This window comes from Chelonoidis abingdonii, chromosome 10 (genome assembly GCF_003597395.2).
Source record: "Chelonoidis abingdonii isolate Lonesome George chromosome 10, CheloAbing_2.0, whole genome shotgun sequence".
Taxonomy (NCBI): domain Eukaryota; kingdom Metazoa; phylum Chordata; order Testudines; family Testudinidae; genus Chelonoidis; species Chelonoidis abingdonii.
The window spans coordinates 13,137,828-13,159,738 of NC_133778.1; the positions used below are offsets into that span (position 1 = coordinate 13,137,828).

Sequence of the window (21,911 nt, forward strand, 5' to 3'; positions counted from 1 at the left end):
GAAAACGCCATCCTAGCCACCATGGATGTAGAGGCTCTCTACACAAACATCCCACACACAGATGAAAACAAGCTGTCAGGACAGTATCCTGATGAGCCACAGCACAACTGGCTGCTCAGCTCGTGCCTTTATACTCACACACAACTATGTCAAATTTGATGACAATAGTATCTCCAGATCAGTGGCACTGCTATGGGCACCCGCATGGCCCCACAATATGCCAATATTTTTATGGCTGACCTGGAACAACACTTCCTCAGCTCTCGTCCACTCACGCCCCTTCTCTACCTACGCTACATTGATGACATCTTCATCATCTGGACCATGGGAAGGAGACTCTGGAAAAATTCCACCATGATTTCAACAGCTTCCACCCCACCATCAACCTCAGCCTGGACCAATCTACACGGGAGGTCCACTTTCTAGACACCATGGTGCAAAATAGTGATGGTCACATTAACACCACTCTATATACGAAAACCTACCGACGCTATGCCTACCTTCATGCCTCCAGCTTCCATCCCGGGCACATCACACGATCCATTGTCTACAGCCAAACACTGAGGTAAACCGCATCTGCTCTAACCCTCAGACAGAGACCAACACCTACAAAATCTCCACCAAGCTTCTCAAAACTACAATACCGAATGAGAAATAAGGAGACACATCAACAGAGCCAGACGTGTACCCAGAAGCTCCTACTGCAAGACAAACCAAAGAAAGAAACCAACAGGACTCCACGGGCCATCACATACAGCCCCAGCTAAAACCTCTCCAACGCATCATCAGGGATCTACAACCCATCCTGGACAATGATCCCACACTTTCACATACCTTGGGTGGCAGCCAATCCTCGCCCACAGACAACCTGCCAACCTGAAACGTATTCTCACCAGTAACTGCACACTACACCATAGTAACTCCAGCTCAGGAACCATCCATGCAACAAACCTCGATGCCAACTCTGCCCACATATCTACAACCAGTGACACCATCACAGACCTAACCAGATCACCCACACCATCACCAGTTCATTCACGTGCACATCCAGCAATGTAATATACGCCATCATATGCCAGCAATGCCCTCTGCTATGTACATCAGCCAAACCGGACAGTCCTAGGAAAAGGATAAATGGACACAATCAGATATTAGGAATGGCAATATACAAAAACCTGTAGAAGAGCACTTCAACCTCCTGGCCACACTATAGCAGACCTTAAGGTGCCATCCTGCAGCAAAAAAACTTCAGGACCAGACTTCAAAGAGAAACTGCTGAGCTTCAGTTCATCTGCAATTTGACACAATCAGCTCAGGATTGAATAAAGACTGTGAATGGCTTGCCAACTACAGAACCAGTTTCTCCTTCTCTTTCACACCTCAGCTGCTAGAACAGGGCCTCATCCCTCCTGATTGAACTAACCTCGTTATCTCTAGCTTGCTTCCAGCATATATATACCGCCCCTGGAAATTTCCACTACTTGCGTCTGACGAAGTGGGTATTCACCCACGAAACTCATGCTCCAAAACGTCTGTTAGTCTATAAGGTGCCACAGGTCCTCTGCTGCTTTTACAGATCCAGACTAACACGGCTACCCTCCAATACATAATAACAATGTGAAGCATTTATCGTTTTAAGGAGCTGAAAGTAAATAGGAAGTACTGAGTAATGTTTTTGGAAAGGAACTGTCAGCTGTAATTATGGACACAATATCCATGTCTCATAGGAAGGTTGCAACCACATGCCACAAGCTTTATTTTTTAATGTCCCCCCCCCCCCCCCCGAAGTGTGGCCAGCAAAAATGGCAACCTTAACTTGCAGTTACTTTGAAGTTTTGGGTCTGTTTTTTGAATATGTAAGAGAAAAGGTGTGGGGTTCTGGAACATAGGTTGGACAAAAGGCCTGGGTTTGAAAGTTTGATGCAGTTACATCACCAGCTAAACAGCAGTGGTAGTTGTCTCACAACAGAAATATCCCTCTTGCTCTCTCCAGAGAGACCAACCCAAACTAGGATCTATTTATTTTTAAATAGAAAGGCAATGAGCATGCAGTCTCCTCCTGACACTTAAAAATCATTCCATTTCATGAGGAAAAACACTTGCTCAGTTCTCGTCTGACACCCTACTCTCCAAACAGGCAATTTCATTCAGCGTTTTATTGACAAACCACTTTCATCCCAATGCCTAGGGCAATATGGGTGCAGTTCTATGGAAGAGTGATTTGGAACTTATATACAATCATTTGCAATTCCAAGGTAAATTCACCCAAAAGCTTATTTTCGTGTGAATGAGTTGTCAAGAGGCTTGATATGTGCCAAGCAGAAGAAGGGGGAGGGGAAGGAGAAGGGAATACGTATTTGCACGTTGCAAGGATGGTAGCCATTGGTTTTGATTAAAGGTAGCTTTGGGGGGTTTGGTGCTCTCTGAAGCCATTGATTTGCCAGATGATTAACCTCAAAAGAAATACGTCTTTTTGATTCAGAAAGGCTGTGTCTCCCATGCCTGTGTTCTTCAGAAGTAGAACCCATATGGAAGCCACCGAAGTACAATGCTTTGCTGAGCAAGGCTGTAAGAGCATGATTTACAAAACACGTTTTCTTATTTTAAAATTGGCATGTCTGTAAACACATGAATAAAAGATCTGAAAGGCACAGGTTGGATCATAAATATGCACCAACTCCTCCGGGGAGCTTGCCAATCTCTTAGAAGCTAAGAGTTGCATCAGTTTTATGCATACTGTTAGGACCTACATATCTAAATGTACCATAGGTTGGTGTGCGTAGGTAACATATCTCACTAGTTCTGTGTTAGTAACATTTAACCTCTCACTAAAGGGTAGCACTGCTAGAACTGCTTGCTTAAAAAAAAAAAAAAAAAAAAAAGGCTGAAACCCAGGTTTGGCTCAGAACTGACAGTTGGGAATAAAAAGGGTCATTATGCCACCTTTTTGCCACTGACTCTGGGACTGTTCTGCCCCCACCCCTCCATTGCAACATATATCAGCCTCAGAGCTACTCTTACAGATCCTAGTGGCCTTTATGTGCCAGGGATAGTAGGAGTACAAGGTATTATGGATACACCCTCTGATGATTCTTTTTTGCCTCTTGTGCTGAGAGACTGAAACCAGTATTATACCCCTGGGTGATTCCCGTATGCTGGCTCACATTTAAGCCAGCTTCCCAGACCAATTACATTACTGCCAGAGCAGTGCAAAGGGGACAGGACCTTGCCCAGTATTCTCAGACATACCCAGCAGTTGTTTGCTCTTGAATAATAGGACCCTGACAAATAACTGACCCATTCTTGATTATTTTTTTTGCAATACTATTCACAGATATCAGTCTTTATTATTCTACCTATTTAGCTCTGCCAGATGTTTTGATGTAGACATGCAGACTTGTATTGCAGCATTTTGTATATTGACAGACATGATATGTCAGTCTAGAATGGTATGAAAACCCTGATCACTTTTGGCAAAGCCATTAAAAATGGTGTGTGTGCATGCACAGGTATGCTGGTTTTATGAAAAGAGTTTCAAAAGCATGAATGTTAGTAAGGCATCCAGCTCTCATTGGTTTTCCAAGGAATGAGGGCAGTTAACTCAGATTCTCTTAAATCCCAACCTAAAATGTTAGGGCATGTTAGGGGGCTTATTCCTTCACCCTCTCACTTCCCTGGTCCTTCTCGCATGAACAGAGAGCAACAATACCCGAAGTCCAAAGGCGCAAACAATTCAATGTTTATTGGGGTGAACTTCCAGCAAGCATTATTCCAGTTTCCTTTCTTAGGGTCCCCCTTCCCAGCTCTGACACCACAGAGCCTTGCCTATGTCCCTGTTCCTGTTCCCATCCCCTGTTCCCATCCCTTCTTTAGCAAAACATGATCCCAATTCCCTCATCCCCAGTCCCTGTTCCCATTCCTCCGCCTTTCTGATTGACTGCAGACTATATAGTAAAACCTGAGTTTTGCTTAGCTATTCCTTAACCAATCATTTTACTGAAATTCAACTAACCAATCCTAATAAACTATAACATGGTTATTTAACCAATTATATTCCACCACCTTCATTGGTTTACACCCAACAAAATTAATTATACAGCAGACAGAAACAATTACAGAACCAGACAGAGACCATGCAAATAAACATACAAAACAATACAGAAGTGAGGATTTTACAACTATTGGCTTGGCTACACTGGAGAGTTGCAGTGCTGTAAACCCACCACTAGCGCTGCAACTTACTGTCCACACTTGCAGGGCACCTACAGCGCTGCATCTCCCTGGCTGCAGCGCTGGTTGTACTCCTGCTCTGCCTCAGGTATAAGGATTGCAGCACTGGTGATGCAGCGCTGCTCCGCAAGTGTGGCCACCAAAAGCGCTGTAAATGGCCTCCGAGGTATTCGGAGGTATCCCAGAATGCCTGTTCAACCGCTGTTCCGGTTTGTTGTGAACTCCAGGCTCCCCGAGCTGTTTATCTAAAAACAGCTCCTGTTTGCTCAAGCAGAGGCAGACAGGGGAATTGCTTTGGAATGTTCACAGCTGTTTGCTTGAGGACCGAAGCAACACGGCCGGGTGGGAGGGGAGGATCCGTTTTGGAGCAGCTGCTTATGTGGTCTGAAGGCTATTTAGGAGTGCATAATTTGCATTTAGTGAATAAGAGAGGGGTGGGGGAAGGGGTCGAAACTTTTAAAATGATTGAAGGTTGGTGCTGTGTATCTTCCAGTCCTTAGAACTTGCAATGCAGGGAGCTGACACAGTGTCAGCTCAAAAATCCACTCTCTCTGTCTCCCCACGCTCCCTGTCACACTCCACCCTACCCCCTCTTTTGAAAAGCACATTGCAGCCACTTGAACACTGGGATAGCTGCCATAATGCACCACTCCCAACAGCGCTGCAAATGCTGCAGAATATGGCCACACTGCAGCGTCTGTAGCTCTCAGTGTGGCCACACTGCAGCGCTTTCCCTACACAGCTGTAACAAACACAGCTGTAACTCCCAGCGCTGTACAGCTGTAAGTGTACCATGGCCTATATCTATACAGACATAGGATTTCAGCTGTGTCTATTGATAAGTGAGTTCTTGCAGACAGGATACTATCAAACTAATTTTCCTTTACATCTTCTAGCTCTTCCCTTTCTCCGAGGTGATAGGAATATCAGGACAGGATGTATTCCTAATAGCCAATAGCACCTTATTTCAATGTGACTATTTGGAATGTGATGGATGTGATCATACACTTCCCAGCTTATGGCTGCCTAACTAATCTTAGCTGAAGGCCTTAGCCTGTCACAGTAAGAAAGGCATTCACAGACAGTGATTTTGATTCTTTCTTTTATACCTCTATAACTAGCTAAGTGATAAGAATACACCTAAATTCTTAAAGTATAGGCCTTTGCAGACAGGCCTGAATATCTATATCCTAACAGGACATACATTTCCAAAGTTTAGATGTCCAGCTTCAAGCAGCTAGAAGAGGCACTAGATTTTCAAAGGGGGCGAGGGTGCCCAGACCTTTCTGAAAATCTGGTCCTTTAAAGGAGTCAGGCAACCAGAATCATTAGTCACTGAAAAATAGGCCTGAAGTTTCATCTCTCAAACCAGTAACTGCTAACATGGATAACACAAGCACTGACATCCTGGCACGGCACCTCCTCTGGCGGTGTTCTTCCTACAGGTACCTGCTTTCTGTAAATCTCCACCATTTTAGCATTCAGGCCCCGCATCCCTCCCAGACCTGGTGCCCCTCTTACTTGGAGTGCTGCCCACAGCGTGCTCTCACACTCTGGGTCTCCCCCCGAAGCAATCCAACCCCCTATGTCCACCTTGCCCCAGTGGTTACTGCCAGTTGTCACTAGGCCTTTCTCTCAGGTGCAAACTTGTAGTCTGTAATTGCCACTCATCACTGGCAAGGGGGTTGGATCTGCTGCCTTTCTAGTCCCAGCTGCCTTTCTGTAGACCCAGTACCTCCCCTGGCCTTTAGCAAGGCCTCACCTGGGAAACTCCCCAGGCCAGAGCTCTCAGCTCTGCCTGTCCTTCCTCAGTCCTGCTCTGCCCCAGTACCGCTGCTTGCTCTCCCCAGCAGCCTGGTCCTCTCTGCTCCCCAGCTGGAGCAAGAGTCTCTCTCTCACTCCCTCAGTCTGCCCTTTTATCGAGGCCAGCTGCGCCCTAATTGGGTGCAACACACCCTGTGGCTGACTCCTCAGCCAGCTCCTTGGCTGATTTTAGCCCCTTTCTGACTGGAGTGGGGTGACCGTCCCGCTACACATGGTCTCACTCGACAGAATTGTCACCCCTTTAATTACTGCCTCCTGGAGCACCTTATTGGCTGAAAATTTTGATTTTTGCGACAACTTCAACCTTACATATGCGTAATTTATTATTAATTTAATAAGATTTAAAGCTTTCAGAATATGACCGTATAGTACAAAACCTGAATGAGAACAAACTTTTCTCGTATTTGCTCTGTTCCTTCCTTTTCTTTGTCAGACACTTGACAGCTTACAATATCACCTGCACGTAGCCTTCTGTAAAGCAGCAGTGTGGGCTTCTGTAGATGAGCTAGGTGTTATGTGACTCTCCATCTCCCTTCTGGCAATGTGTATAATTTATGCCACATATTCACTCCTCACAGGCCCAGGGCATCAGATCCACATCAACTCCCTAGCTCATATGTACCAGTTAACAGTTCACTTACACAGCTGCCTCGAGACTGGGATGGCCTTGATAGATTTTATTGTCCTTGAAATATTCTGGGAAGTTTTTTTGGGGTGATTTGCTTGTGGTGATTTTTTTTGTGGAAAGCATCTCTCTCTCTCTCTCTCTCTCTCTCTTAATTTGGGAAGCAATATGATAGGTAAATAGGCAGGGAGGAATGGGGGTATGCACAGTGATGGTGAAATGAAATCACTCTCCCATGCCCCCCAGTGCATTTTTGGCTGTACTACTGTGCATTCACTGCTGCTAACGTGTGTGCACTGCAAAGGAAGATATTTCTTTAATGGTGCTCACTTCATTCCCCCTCCATTCTTTTTTTAATACGTGTTTTCTATTTGCTTGGCATGGCTAAATTCTGTGACAAATCTGTAAATCTACAGCAGTACCTCAAGCCATAAGTCATCACTTTTTTTTAAAAAAAATGCAACAAATTAGCTCAGATTTCCCTACTAACTTGGATCAATGAATTAATTCATCCTCAGCCTCCCTCACACAGCTAGAAACGTTGCCAGTGTCCAAATGCTCGGTTGCTACATCTGTTAAGAAAAGGAGCAAAAGAATTAATGCTGATGATGATTTATCCTGGCATATCAAGACTGGGAAAAGCACTTTTGGCATTGAAGGGTCAAAGGAGCACAGCTAAGCATTTGGAAGGACATGATGATTTGGGCATGGCTTTCCCCCATTCCTCCCTTTTTAATTACCTCAATGACCAGAAGAGTTTTAAAATGCATTTATGTACTAATTAGGTGTTTACACTTTAGTACTTAAAAATACACTTGTGTTTTCCAAACAGCTTTGTAGGGAGGTTATTCTTAAGGAAATTTTGCAAGCGGAGTTTTAACATTTTAAAAACCTTGTCAGCTGGAGCTTTATACCAGCTTGCAGAATTGTTCTGATTGCTGGAATCTGCAGATGGCTAGTTTGCATCAGAGGCAGTAGATGTAAGGAACTTAATATATCTGAATAAAACGATGCAAACTCTAGTCAGCAGTGCATGTGGCACCGACCTTTATTTAAAACTACAGAGAAGCTTGTAGTGTTCTAAAGGCATGATCCGACATCCCGGGATGTCAGTGGGGATGCTTTCATTGACTTAGGGACATTAGAGCAGGACTTTGATCCTGATTCAGTATTTATTCATGTGCTTAAGTTCATCCCTATTTAGAAAAAAAATTAAGCCTATAACTAAACAGTGAGACTTTTATGCTTATGTGTTTTGCTAAATAGAAATGTACTTCAGATTGTGCTTAATTTTAAGCATGTGGTTAGGTGCTTTGCCAAACTGTGGCCTAAAAAAAACACCTGCAGCCTACTATAGATCAATAATGCCACTCTAACTGCTCCCAGTCCCAGGGCCTGGTGTAACTCCCACCAACATTCATGGGATTTTTGCAAGTACAAGGAGTGCAGCCTCCAGGAATGAGACACAAGACCATGGGGTGATGTACTGTTTGTTCTCATCTTGCCTAATCCTGCCATTTTCTGAGTGATTTCAAGTTTTGCTGAGCTCCTTTAAAGGACATGTCTCAAAACAAGGTGGTTGTGTCTGTCCAAACTATGCATTGGCCAATGCTCTTTCATAGATATAAGCATCCATATTATAAGATGAAAATGAAAAGAAAAAAAAACAAGTGAAAGAAACATTCATTTACAAACACTTTTTAGTTTTTAGTTTTTAAGTATGTTGCATTTTCATTACAGGAATGCTCAAAATGTAAAAGAAGAGTTATTTAATTCAGCTGTAGGATTACCTACATCTAGTAACTATCAAGCACTCCTTTGCACCTGCAATGAGCTCAGGATATATGATAAGGCACTGACATTATCTTCTGAGTTCAATGCAATCTTTGCCTTAGCTTTAATTAAAAAATGTAGAACAACTCTGGGACCCTCTACCCAATTTAAAGAGGTTTAGTTTAAGTTGCTCACACTACAGAGATAGTTAATCATAGCATTGGAAAAAATAGCATTAGTTCTATATTTTTATTGGCAGGACTTTAATATTTAAAGGGCTGCTGTCATCTCATGGAAACTTGGAAAAACAGAGTGCTTACAGAGTTCTGTTTCTATCTCAGATATATCCTGCATTCCCCTTCCCATGTTTTTATGCTAAAGGTGCCACAAGTACTCCTGTTCTTTTTACATGAAAAGAGAATCTCTAGACTTTAAATTACAGTTCTGCCCTGAAAAATGATTGTGTCAAAATGGCACTCTGGGGTTTGGGTTTGTCTCCCTCATTACATGTCTGCCATGGTCAGCCTATAAGTTAAAAAAATAAAATAAAAGTTGTTCTAACTGCTAGCCTGATATCTAACTCATCTTGAGATTTGAAAGTAAATCTGGGTTCTTTCTTTCTCACACCTCTCCACTAGTAACAAAGGCTTTGCAAGTCAAATGATGCTAACAGTTGTTACACTCGTGAAATCCCATTAGTCTTGCAATATGCCCTTGTTGATTCTTATGCAGCCCCATTTCCATCAGTGGATGTACACACCTGTAATGAAAGATGCTGTAATTGGAATTTGGGGCCCAATCCAACCCCACCTGAAGTTAACAGGAATTGGATTGTAACTTAGATTCTGCAAAACATTCAAGTGTTACTTAAGCACTTTAAGTGCTTAAACCTATTCTTATTCAACAAAGCACTTCAGCATGCCTTCAATAGGACTTAAGCACATCCTTAAAGTTAAGCATGTGCTTAAGTGCTTTGTTGAATTGGGGCCCTAACCAGAATAGAATGGAGCTCATTTATTTGCTCTGTTGGTTCTGTAAAACTAAATGAGTTAAAAATCAGAAGAAAAACCACCCATATTTTAGTTATTTAAGTAAGCAGCTGTCACTGAATCCACATAAGGAGCACATCTGTTGAGTAAGAAGGTGTTATTTTTTCAGTCACTTCTCAGTGGTGTAAAAATTTAAGGAGCTCACCTGTTCCAGATGTTTATTCCTCACGTGTTGTCATAATCTAGTTTGACATCATAGTTCTCTCTATAGCACTGTTACGTTGCAAACCGAGAAGCCAATGCTAAAATGTGCTGCATGTCCAGAGCTGAAGTTGTTCAGTAATATGAAGGATTTGGCCCTAAACTTTGATTTTTAAGTGCTAAAAAAAAGCAAGGGAGCATATGAACTCATAAGGAAGAGAGATCCTGGTTTTCTGTTCCTTTCCCTAGTGATTAAACAAAGTACAAAAACATGCAAGAGAAAACTGGCTCATCTCTAAAAACTTTGGGCAAACACCGGCAGCTCTTTAGCAACATGGTTGTCAGAAAAATTTAATTGTGACAGATATTGCCTGTCAGCAGCTCAACAGATGCCACTGTAAATGTGATGTCCAGGACAATGCCATGTAATTAACACTGTTCAAGACGATGATATTTGAATAAATGCAAATTGAAATGACATTAAAATAATGTCATTAATAATAAATTCTGTCCGTAGTGGGGGGAATGGTGACTTTTTTACATTTCACGTGTGGCAAAGTACACTAATATATAGCAAATGTAAGAAGGACTCAAGTGGGCATTTTCACTTTGACATGCTATTAAAATATTTAATAACATGACAGATTAGTTTATGGTGTCAAGAGCAGGTGCTCGTTGTGGTACGGATTAATAAGAATTTCATTGTCTCCATACCACAGAAAATGACCCTTTGCATTGTGCATCACTATTTTGTAGGTGCATATGCTGTAAGGCCACAGCTGTCAGTTTTGTAAAGTTAGGCAGGCACTGCAGGAGGAACCTGCATGCAGCATTACCTTTGCTATGCTTTCCCCCTCCCCCTAATTAGTTTGTTTCACTTTACAGCGTGGGGGGGGTGGAATCTTAATGATTAAAAATGCTATGCTTTCTTTTTGATTTCTCATTTCTCCTTATCAACAACTCTTCACATTGCTGTGGTAATATGTACTTCCAATGAAAAATTAATAGCTGTAGGCTCCTTGTTACTAAGAGAGCTTTATGATGTCCTGACAAGGGAGCAACATACAAACTCCCATGCTGCAAAATTGCAAGTCAGGATCAAGGTATTCCTCTTGATCCAGGAAGATGGGCTGTCACTCTTTTCTGTTTCTTAAATCATTGGGTCACTGCATCATGTGCTTTTTAAACTAAAATGCAACTTTATATCCAGTCAGAATCTCATGCTGCTCCATATGTTGGTTCAAAGCTAAAGTCCTTTTTGTGCTTCATTAATATTTTATCAAATTGGTACTTTGGTGGAGTAGGTCTAGTTTACAAGAGTGGGAGTGGGAGGGGGTTTTCTATGATCTCTTCTGAAATCCTATAGCATGTAACCCTGGCCTCATGGGAAGCAATGGCAAAATTCCATTGACTTCAATGGGCTAGGGCTTCATGCATTCTGGTGAAAGCACTTTGGCATGACACATACAGGAAAAAGTACATTAATGCATTTGGATGCTGATAAAATTGACACCAGCTTTTTGATCATCTATATACTCTGTATGATTCTACGTACTGAGAGCTGCATGAAGTCAGCCTGGGACTTTTTCGACATCACTTAACATAGTTCAGTTGCTATAAGATGTGGGTTACTGCTATGTAGACTTGATTATAGTATTTGCTATCTAAATAGAGAGCTGAAATTTAGCTAATTATGGTACTCTTGTCATTTTCCTCCTCTTTTTGGCCCCAGTCCTACAAATCCTTACTCATATGGTTAGCCCTTAATGAAATAAGTGGTAGTATTCATCCAACTAAGTTCTAGTCATGTGCCTATGGGTTTTCAGGATCAGACCCTTTGGGCCTGATTCTCATTTATGCTAAGGCCCCTTAATACTGCTCTGATGGTTTAAGTGTAATTTCTGGCCCACACTGAGACCCCTGTACACTCTCAGAGTAGTGTGGAGGGCCTTTAATGAAACTGAAAACATAGGCCTTTGTTTTCAAATCAGGATAAAATCTGCATGAACAGTTCAATGATCCAGTGTGAGTCAATCCATAAAACAAGTTCCATGTTGTTGAAACACAGACAAAGTTCTTTATCAGGACCAGGCACTGATCTAGCAATGCAAGTTATTAGTTTTGAAGATATGCATAGTTCCATTGACTTCAAAGGCACATGCTCCCATGAACCTACAAGAGTTCAAAAGTATGTTGATTCCTGAAATATAGAAGAGTCTTGGTGGACCTTTATAGGCTTTCAGAATTTAAGAACATGTGAAATATTTTCAGTTTCATTAGTGTTTATGTGCCCTTGATTCCATAGCAATGATGATCTATGAACTAGTTCTGAAGTAGCTAAGAAACAGTATGGAGTTAGTCCCAAAGATCAAACTAAAGCAAACCTTTTTGGAAGAAGTGATACTTAACATTCAGTTTCAAAATCAGTCAATCGAAATCATGCTTGGGTGAGCTGAACATTCTGTGATTGAATCCAAACTGGAGTCCCAATCCAGCAAAACTGTTACCCATGTGCTTAATTTTAAGCATGTGAATAGTTCCACTGTGATGATGTTCCTCATGTCTTTATAATTTCAGAACCAGTCTGTGCATTCCATCTTTGATCATCGTTGCTATGGGGAAAAAAGGACAACTACACTAACAGAGACAGTAAAAAGCTAAAAATATTTATGGTTGTTTTATTCCTGTAAAAACCTACAGAGATCCACCCACACATTGTCTATTTTACCTGTCAGCAGTAAACATATTTCTGAATTACTCTAGATTTATCAAATCAAGTGCCATTATATTGGTACCACTTACATAATTTAAAAACCATACCTTTCTAAATGCGCTTTATGAGGATAGCATACAAAACACACGCTTTCATTCTAACAGAAACGTATAAAGTTTAGACATGCAAGTCAGAAAGCCTATTTTGGAGAGACAGTTAGTCACTCAAGGTGAAATCCTGGCCCCAATGAAGTCAACAGCAAAGCACCTATGAATGTCAAAGGAGTCTGGAGTTCACCCTCCATATTTAGGGTTGCAACCAAGTTTCTATGATAAGCTCAAAATTGTCCAACCAACCAAATTTAAAGTTAGGGTTGAATTTACAAGAAACAGAAGCCTTTATGGCAGTATGAGAATTTCCAGATAGGGATGTTTGACTACCTTAACTCCACTTCCAGGGTAACCATCTTCCATTGCATGCATGTAGAGTTTTGAAAACATTACCATAGGCTCACAGAAATGTGGGCTGGTTATTAAGTCCAGCTCCCTCCAGGAAGGCAGGACTAGACCATCCCTGACATGTATTTTGTCCAATCTGTTCTTAAAAACTCCAGTGATGAGGATTCCACAATCTCTCTTAGAAGCCTACAGCAGAACTTAATTACCCTTATAGTTAGAATATGGGGTTTACAGTGGTTTTTTTTTTTTGTTTTTCATACATGCAGGTTTCCAGTGCTAAGTGTGGTGACTTGTTACCATGCTTACTTCTGGTTTCTTTCTGGAAGTGCTCAAATCTAATCATCTAGGCACATAAGGGTTGTGTACACAGGCATACTAGCCCTGTGTCTCAACGACACTGGAACAACTGAGTGCCTCATGGAATTTTAAGGTCTGCATGCCGTTGGTGCTTTGCAGGATCGGGCCCTTACTGAAGTGTGAAGAATGATTCCCTTTGCTAGACCATTTGTCTGATCAGAAATCTGTAACATTCTTTTGTGTGTGCTGTCAGTGACAGTGAAGGAAGCTTCAAAGCGACACAACCACTATGCCTTTTAAGGGATAAGGCAGTGAACACACCGAATGAAACAGTAGGTCTATGCTAACATATTTTTATGAAGGTTTTTCAGGACTACCTTAAATTTGAATGTCCATACTGTCAAACTTTTGGATTTCTTGTTAGTTTTCCCAAAAAATTCAGAATTAAGATTATCTCACTTTTTTTAGCTGTAAAAGCAGTCGACTCACAGCTCTGGGCCCAGACACTTGGTTTCTCTTAACAAAATGTTTTTGTCTACGTACTAAATAGATGTAGCATTAAATGTCAAAATAAAGTTTTAGCCATTTTTTCAGAGTTGGAACCAGGAGTCCATATATTTTTTTATAAGGATAGTATATTCTGGCATATTGCAAGAAAGAGAGCATACTCATAAACTAATCTCTATCCTTTATTAGCAAATAACATCCAGAAATTGAAAACATGGAGCCAGATTTCAACTAATATAAATGCTTTATGATGGGGTTGTGCCCAGTTATGCCACCGGGTTAGTGGAGCGTAAAATGCATCCTTGGTGTCGGCACATTAAATCTAATTCCATTGGTGATGGGTTACACCATGGTTAATTTTGCCCTCAAGCTGTCTCTCTCTTTAACAAAGGGAGGGGGCACTCTAGAATCAGAAACACAGCTTGTGGGAAAATAATGATATATTGCAAAAATGTTCTAATTTCATGATCAAATTGTTCAAATTTCATGAACCCAAAACTTTATACATTCTATTAAAATTCAAGAGAGGGGAAGCAAAAAAAAAAAAAAAAAATGGGGGGGAGGACCCAAAATGACACATTGCATATTGGAGCATCATTTTTTTTCAGGGACTGGACTGCTTTTACCAGCCCAGCAAGTCATGACATGGAGTTTTAATAAATATTGAATAAAATAAGGAAGAAATGTGAATTTGATGAAGTTTGGGAGCAATTAAAGCAATTTATTTCACTATTAACATGACAGGCTCTAAATGGAAATGAGCTATCGATGAAAATGCGGTTTTATTGCCCGGTATTCAGACTGCTGCGTAATTAAATAATGAAAGGGGGACGGGGGGAGGGAATAGGGTGGGGGCAAATGTATTCGTGACTAACTCTTCCAAGAAGGTATCCATCCATCATATTCCTACCAACTCAGTGTTGAGACAGTGATTACGTTTGTTATATACTGTTTTTTTACCTTGCAAAGATTATTTCCCATGTGGCTAGAAACTGAGAGTTCTGCTGTATTGAAAATGCCAAGTGCTATTAAGGTGTGTGTGTGTACACTTCAAACATCATAATTAGAGTTTAAGTATGCCATTATTGTAGCTGATAGTAAGTCAGATACCCTTCCTCTTTTTCTCCTCCCCCTGCTTTTGTTTATCTTCCAGTAGCACCTAATCTTGTGACTATAAACACATTAAAAACAGTGAGGTGCTCAGGTACTGTGGTAAGGAGAACAGGTAGACACTGATGTTTTAAGTCCATTGAGACCAGTGTGGATTTCCAGTATGGCTTAGGAAGTGACAGTTCCTGCTGTCTCAAACCTCAGAACCTCAAGTATTTTGAATAAAGGCACCCACAGACTTGGGGGGAAAAAACGGAGTGATGCCCAAGTACACTCTTCTCCCAACTTCTTACAGTCTTAGGGCACTGTATGCCCTAATTTCTTCTCCTTTGATCCCTCGTGGGTCCGTTTAACTGATGGGAGCATAGGGCAGCCATATGCTGAAAGCTGAAGAATAAAAGGAGAAATATCCAGCACAGAGCAGCGGAGGTGATCAAAAAGGAAAGAACGTTTAGTCTATGGATGTATGTTACTAGGAATCTTAACATCAACACAACCTAATAAAAACATTTTAGCAGTTCTTTGCAGTTTACCTTGAAGCATTAACTCTCAATTACCAATAATATTTTGAGTAAGCGTTTTTTATTGCATCAGAATTAAACCACTCAATATGACCAGAGCTCACTCAAACTTCTGACTTGAGAATGCATGGTAGTGTTTTAATTTATTTAAAAACTGTGATTTGTATGTTTTATTAACGCCAATGGCAAATGTTTTACTGTACAAGAGAAGGTTTTAGCTTTTCACATGGGAATGGCTTTTATAAGAATACCAGTGGAAACATATGCAACAGTTTCATGTGCTAGTCACTCTTCAGAGCCAGTGTTACTATAACAATAGCATAGATTCATTGAAGGAGTTCTTGTCCGTTTAAAAAACAAGTTAAACTATTTGTCAGTATTCCAACTAAAGATATGAATGTATAAGTACTTATCAACAGGCACAGATTTCATGTTTATTCATCCAAGGGCGAGAGGCACATATTTTAGCATCTGAATGATTATAAATTTGTTTGCTAGCTATCAAAATCAGAGCTATTTAATTTGAAAATATCAATTCATATGCAGATGTATTTTGCCTTTCACAACTAACGTTAGTTATCCTTTATAGCAGGTTCAGGAACTTATAATTTCTAGCTTTCAGACTGAGACATGAGGCAGGGCCACTGTCACAGGGGCTTAAAGGTGTGGGTTATTTGTTTTGATTACTCTTGGGCTACTGGCTCTTACTAGAGAAAATGCACGGTTACATATTATAAATATATGGAATGTTACCCATTCCCTCAGAGGCTGCATTTTCTTATTGTTCAGTCCTATAATGTGTGTGTCCAAGAAAATGTGAAGTGCAGAGTCAAAAAATAAAACTGACTCAATTAAAAAATGATTGATGCTTGCCTTGAAAAACCTCTCTCTGAAACCAGTCCGTGTGTGGCTTGAACAAAACTGATGTTAACCATGTTATGTTGGGACACAGTCACACCATACCAGTTTGATTTTTTCCCCTCTGTTCTCTGCCCTGCCATAATAAACTCACATTTGCTTGTTAGCTCCTTACTTCCTTTGTTTCATACCTGGCAAGGTGTGAAACCCAGGTGGTCAAGCTCTGGGAGAAAGCATCTCCGAAGTCAACATTCCATTTAGCTTTGCTGGTGTCAGAGAAAACAAAAGAGCAGAAAAATGTTGGTTGATTTGGGGTGTCACAGAAGTTTAGTAATTCTAAATCAAGAGGGCCAGATTCTGATACCTTCACCCTTTCTGAATAGCATCTTATTTGGTGCTCAAGTAATTGAATCAATGGCACAGGCAATAAGAGATGTGCCATATGGTAAAGGTATCAGACTGTTTGTATCCAACCTGTTTGTTGGATAGATTTATTTATTTTTTTTTTTTTTTGTGAAAACATTTCATCATTCGGTCTCTATTCTCCTTTTGAAAGAATAAGCTAAACTATTATATGTAACTGGGTTGTTTGAGGATTCAATTCATACTCCTTTTCTCTCTTATCCCCCTCTGCTTTCTTCCCCCAGTCATATAATCTATTATTATTATTTATTTATTATTACATGCATATATAATTTAGACAGTCTAGTGGTTTGCTTTCTCTCAGGCCCCTGGCTCACCTCACACATCAAATCACAAATCATGCTCCGATCACGAGACAGCGATCTATTTGTGAACATTGCTTTTCATTTCAGCAGCTCTGTGTTGGCACCTGGGCTAGAACCTCTTGGCAATTCCTGCTGCTTCAGTGGTGATTTTCCTCTGGTTTTAGGCACCTCTGTGTTCGAAGAGCCAGGACAAATGGCTGTTAAGTTTTCCACGGGCCAATGTGCTTGCTCACCAGTGTTAAAATAGCTGGAAAAGACGTTTCCATGATGCCAAGGAATTTTTAATGATAGAAAAACCCTATTAGCTCTGGCCTCTGTGTTTCTACATTTAACGAATTAGTGTCTTGATCCTGTGCTAAGAGCTACACTATTCCTGCCCCTGACTTCACTGGGGTTTTTGTAGACACAGATCCCACTTCCACAGGATTGGGGTCTAGAAGGGCTAAAATTTGCCCTCAAGTTTACAGCCATTCCACAGCTCGAACGGATGCTTTTGCTTGTGCATTTGGGAGCAGAATTTGGCTCAACCTAATATGTGAGCTCTGGTAATAGTGAGTGCTTTAATTGGGATGAAATAAACGTTTACTCAAAATATTTTTGTAACTGAGTGTTTATACTCACAGATAAACTGCAAAGACCTGCTAAAATGTTTCTAATAGGTGCACTGATGATAAGATTCGTAACCAAATCTATCCATAGACTAAATGCCCCTCTCTTTAGCCTCAGCTGCTGTGTTGGAGATTTGCATTTTTGTTCTTTAGCCTTCAACATATGTAAAGGAGTCTTTGAGTCTAAACATTTATTTCCATTGGCTCGCTGTTCAACACTGCTGAGTGTGGTCAACCAACTCTTCTGAACCAGGACAACACCCTTCATTTGATCCCATCAATCTCCCTGCCATCCTCCCAGCTGCATCTCCCTTTCTCAGACTCTTTCCAACTCCTTGGTGAAAGACCCATCCAGTGTTTCATGCTTCCTTCTGCCATTACTACCAGCACTTTCTGAAAATCAATTCCCTATAACTTGTCATTAGGCCCCCAATGCCATTAGCCACTTTTGAAAGTCTTGGCAGACGTTTCAGAACTCTTACTTTGTTTACTTGGAGTTGCCGCGTGGAAGAGAAACTCACAGGAAAAGTTCTGCATATTAGTTCTTCCACCCCTTTTTAGGTTACAATGTGACTGGGAAGGATCCAGCATTTGAGGAGAGAGAGAGACTTCTGTATCTATGCCACAGAGAACTGAAGCAAAGCATTATGCAAGGAGATAGTCTCAGGAGATCTGTTCAGCAGAAAGGCACAGTGTTAGATGTGATTTGTTTATTGACAGTCTCTCCAACAGTGGTGCACTAGACCAGCAAACATGAGAAAAATAATGAATCCCTTCCTGTTTAAAGTAATTCTATTTGAACAGTTCAAATTAACCTATGGTTTGAGGCTACTTCTTGGGTGAACTAATTTGCTGAGGTAATGACTTCCCTCAACTTGCCTTCAGCTGTTCAGGTAGAAGATGCATGTGTGTGCATGCCTAGGAGAAGAGCTGTTATTTTCTGTACATCAGATGTGAACGCCAGCTCCAGCTGATCAAATCTAGGACACACTGTAGTTAAAAATGTCAGACTAAAAATAACCACATTATGTTGTGGGGATGAGAAATTATTGTAAATAAACTGAGCTGAACTGGGAGAATAGAATCGTTTGTAGGAGGGGGGTGGAAAATCTAAAGATTCACTGATCTCTTCAAACAACAGAAGTTTCTTCTGTCAACTATCCCTCATTAGTGCTTGGAGTCTAAGATTTCAAGGGCCCACTGTTCATCCTTGTAGCTTAGTACAGTGGTTACATGCTGATTATTATTGGGGATGTTATCTCTGAATAGCATGATACCATTACCGCTGTGTATCAGCCATTGTTTCATATAGCTTGGAATAATGAGGTTCAATGGGATCTCTGATAAGTGCTGTGCAATTAATAAGTTAACGTGTGCCACAGTTATATAGAGGGGTTTTTACCTGACTGCAGCTGAAATACTGATTGTAGGACTGTTACCAGATCTGAATTTGAACTATGGGTTAAAAAAAAAAAGTCTACATTTTTCTTTTTTGGGGAACTGTTTATTTTTCTCAGATCACCTGAAATACTTCAGTGTTAGTAATGAATGCAAGAAAAATAGACACTTCTCAAAAAAAAATAACTCAAAATGTTTGACATCCAAAGTAGTTATAGGGAGAGACACATGGGAATTAGATGTGAAAGTCAGTGGCAGTTGGGAGCATACCCACTCCTTATGCTTTTGAAAAATCTTCCCGTACAAAAATGGACAGTTCCGCCAATGGGTAAACACTGTAGCTTCTCCCTCCTTGCTTTATGAAGTGAACCTTTCCCTGAACAGGGAATTTGTTTTGGCTATTTGAGTGTGGACCTTTATAAAATCACTCTGGGTTTTTGAAATATTGAACTAGACCTGACATTATTGAAGGCAAATGTTTAGCATCTTCTCATCTACTTTTTGAGCATCTTGGATAGTGGCACATGTGGGTGAAGCAGATCTTCATAAAATATTTTGTTAGAAATAATTGATATTGATAAACTATAAGACTAAAAGGGGATTGTTGTGACTATACAGTCTGGTTCTCTGCACTGAATTTCATCCAGTGATTCTCACATGGAGCCCAAAACTTGTGATTGAACTAGGGCATATATTTCAGAAGGACATTCAATCTATTTTGACTTCAAAGGACTTCAAATGATGGAAAATCACGATGGAGAATCACGATTACTTGCTTATTCTAAAGGCTAATTGCTCTTGGCATTAACAATGAGTACCTTGCTCCTTTAACTTCTTTCTTTCATAGAACATAGTTGTTTCTTCTTTTCCTACTGCTGTTGAGGCATAGTTTTTTCATCCAAAAACATCACAGCTTTACCAAAGTCGTATTTATATGCATTTCTTTCCAAAGTGATCAGAATTTGTATAGGGTCAATACTGCAGCTTCTGCTTCAGGATTGGAAAAGTTAAATATCAATACATCATCTTTTCTTCCTCTTAGCTGGGCTACACAAGAGAAATCAGAAAACGTAAGATACATTTGTGATAAGCATTTGAAAATGTTTTACTCCACGCAGAACCAGTTTCTTCCAGCTGGCATTCACAAAGCCAGCTCTCAACACCATTCAGAGCCCTCAATGACATTTAATTCACAATTAAAATCTTTATGATTTTGCCTTTGCCAATAGATTACATTTCCGCAGCGTTCCTTATACTTAACATGGGGACTATTTAGGGACTACCACAAATAGCATTGCAATATTAATTATTTAGAATGAGTTATAACCAGCTATCTTATAATCACATTGCTAATACCCTGTGTACCCACCCATGATCCTGTTTTTCTGCAGATTTTCTTGACTCATAACATATTACCCCCCCCAGGCACAGAAATAAGAATTAAATACATGAGAAAACATGAAGCCAGCAGAAAATTCTCCCAGGCAGGTAGATGTAAAATGCACATTCAGCAGATCACCAGCTTGTCCTGCAACCCATTCTGAGTGTGCTATGAATAGGTACAAATTCAGAAACCTAAAACGAAATGGAGAAAAAGCCAAGATCCTTCCAATGAGAGTTCATAGATCTCTTCTTCTGCTCCTCTTCTTTTCCCACTCTTTGAATTTCCACCAGCTTTTCTTTTTAATAAGAAATCTTCAGAGGACAAGACCCTTGTAAAATTTTCTACCCTTATTCTTAAGTCCCTGACATCCAGCTCTTTTTCTATCACTTTTTCCTTGTTTCTTTTATGGTATTGTGGCTTAGAAATGACTTAAAAAAAAAAAAAAAAACCTCTGACAAGTTAAATCACTGAAACCATCAAATGTATTTATTTTGATGGAAAAGTTTCATATAGGTTTTAAAGTGCTATTTTGTGCAAAAAGACTATAGAAGCAGACAGTGAATTTTAAATTGATCAGATATCTGAGAATGATCCTCCCTCCCCTTTTTTTTTATGAAGTAGATCATAATTTCAAAAATCATCAGTTCATTTTAATGTTGCATTTTTTATTCAGCCATTGAATACAGATGCACTTGAGAATTTTTCCTCTTATTTGTGAAATGAACATCATGGCAAATTTGTATTCAGACTTGTCTGTAATCAGATCTAAAGCTGAATGCGAAGATGTTTATGAAATGCAAGCGGAGATTTTTTTCACCAAAATGTCAGACCTTACATGCCACAGAAAATATTACTATTTTGGTGGTGAAAACAGTGATATTTCACTCATGAACTTATCCATCTGGAACTTTGCATGAGCTCTGGACCTCGAGCGGTTTTTGTCAACATTTGTTGGTCAAATAAACACACATGGGTGGGGGAAGAACCCTCAATGATTTTCTCCAAAAGCAACAAACTCTTGGTCCTGCTATGAGTTCTGTGCGGTTTTGCCCCTGCACCCCAGAGAGCACTTCTAATGAGGTTTGATTATACTTCAGCCTGCAAACTAATGGACCTTTCCCTTAGTTCATGCAGCAGAGGTTCATGCTTTGCAAGCCAGAGGGGTGATTTTACTCTCCTCCGCCCCTTAGACAACTCTGCCTTGGTCATTGTTACATGTATGTGTATACCTGAATATATGATCAAAATATGTATAAAACACTAAGACAGATTTTTTTGAAGTATTATAAGTGCCCTAGTTGGTTTATCTTATGATATAAATGTCTTCATTCCCATTATGACCAAGAGTCCTGTGGTACCTTATAGACTAACAGATGTATTGGAGCATAAGCTTTTGCGGGTCTGACAAAGTGGGTATTTACCCACAAAACCTTATGCTCCAATACGTCTATTAGTCTATAAGGTACTACGAGACTCTTTGTCGCTTTTTACAGATCCAGACTAACACGGCTACCCCTCTGATACTTGATTCCCATTACAGATGCTTGAACTCTTCACAGGTAGCACACGTTCATGAGTTTACAATCTCAAAGCACAAAAAAAATTACATCCTAGTACCTTGCATTAACTTACAATGTCTGTGTAGGTCTATTTAGTCTTAAATAGTCCAGGAATAAAGTGCCTCTCT

At 40.4% G+C, this 21,911-nt stretch overlaps 1 protein-coding gene across 1 annotated transcript in view; it reads left to right on the forward strand.

Annotated features, from left to right (window-relative positions):
* ERBB4 (erb-b2 receptor tyrosine kinase 4) overlaps window positions 1-21,911 on the forward strand; it is a 1,039,775-nt gene that overhangs the window by 231,045 nt on the left and 786,819 nt on the right. The gene's annotated exons all lie outside the window — the stretch shown is intronic.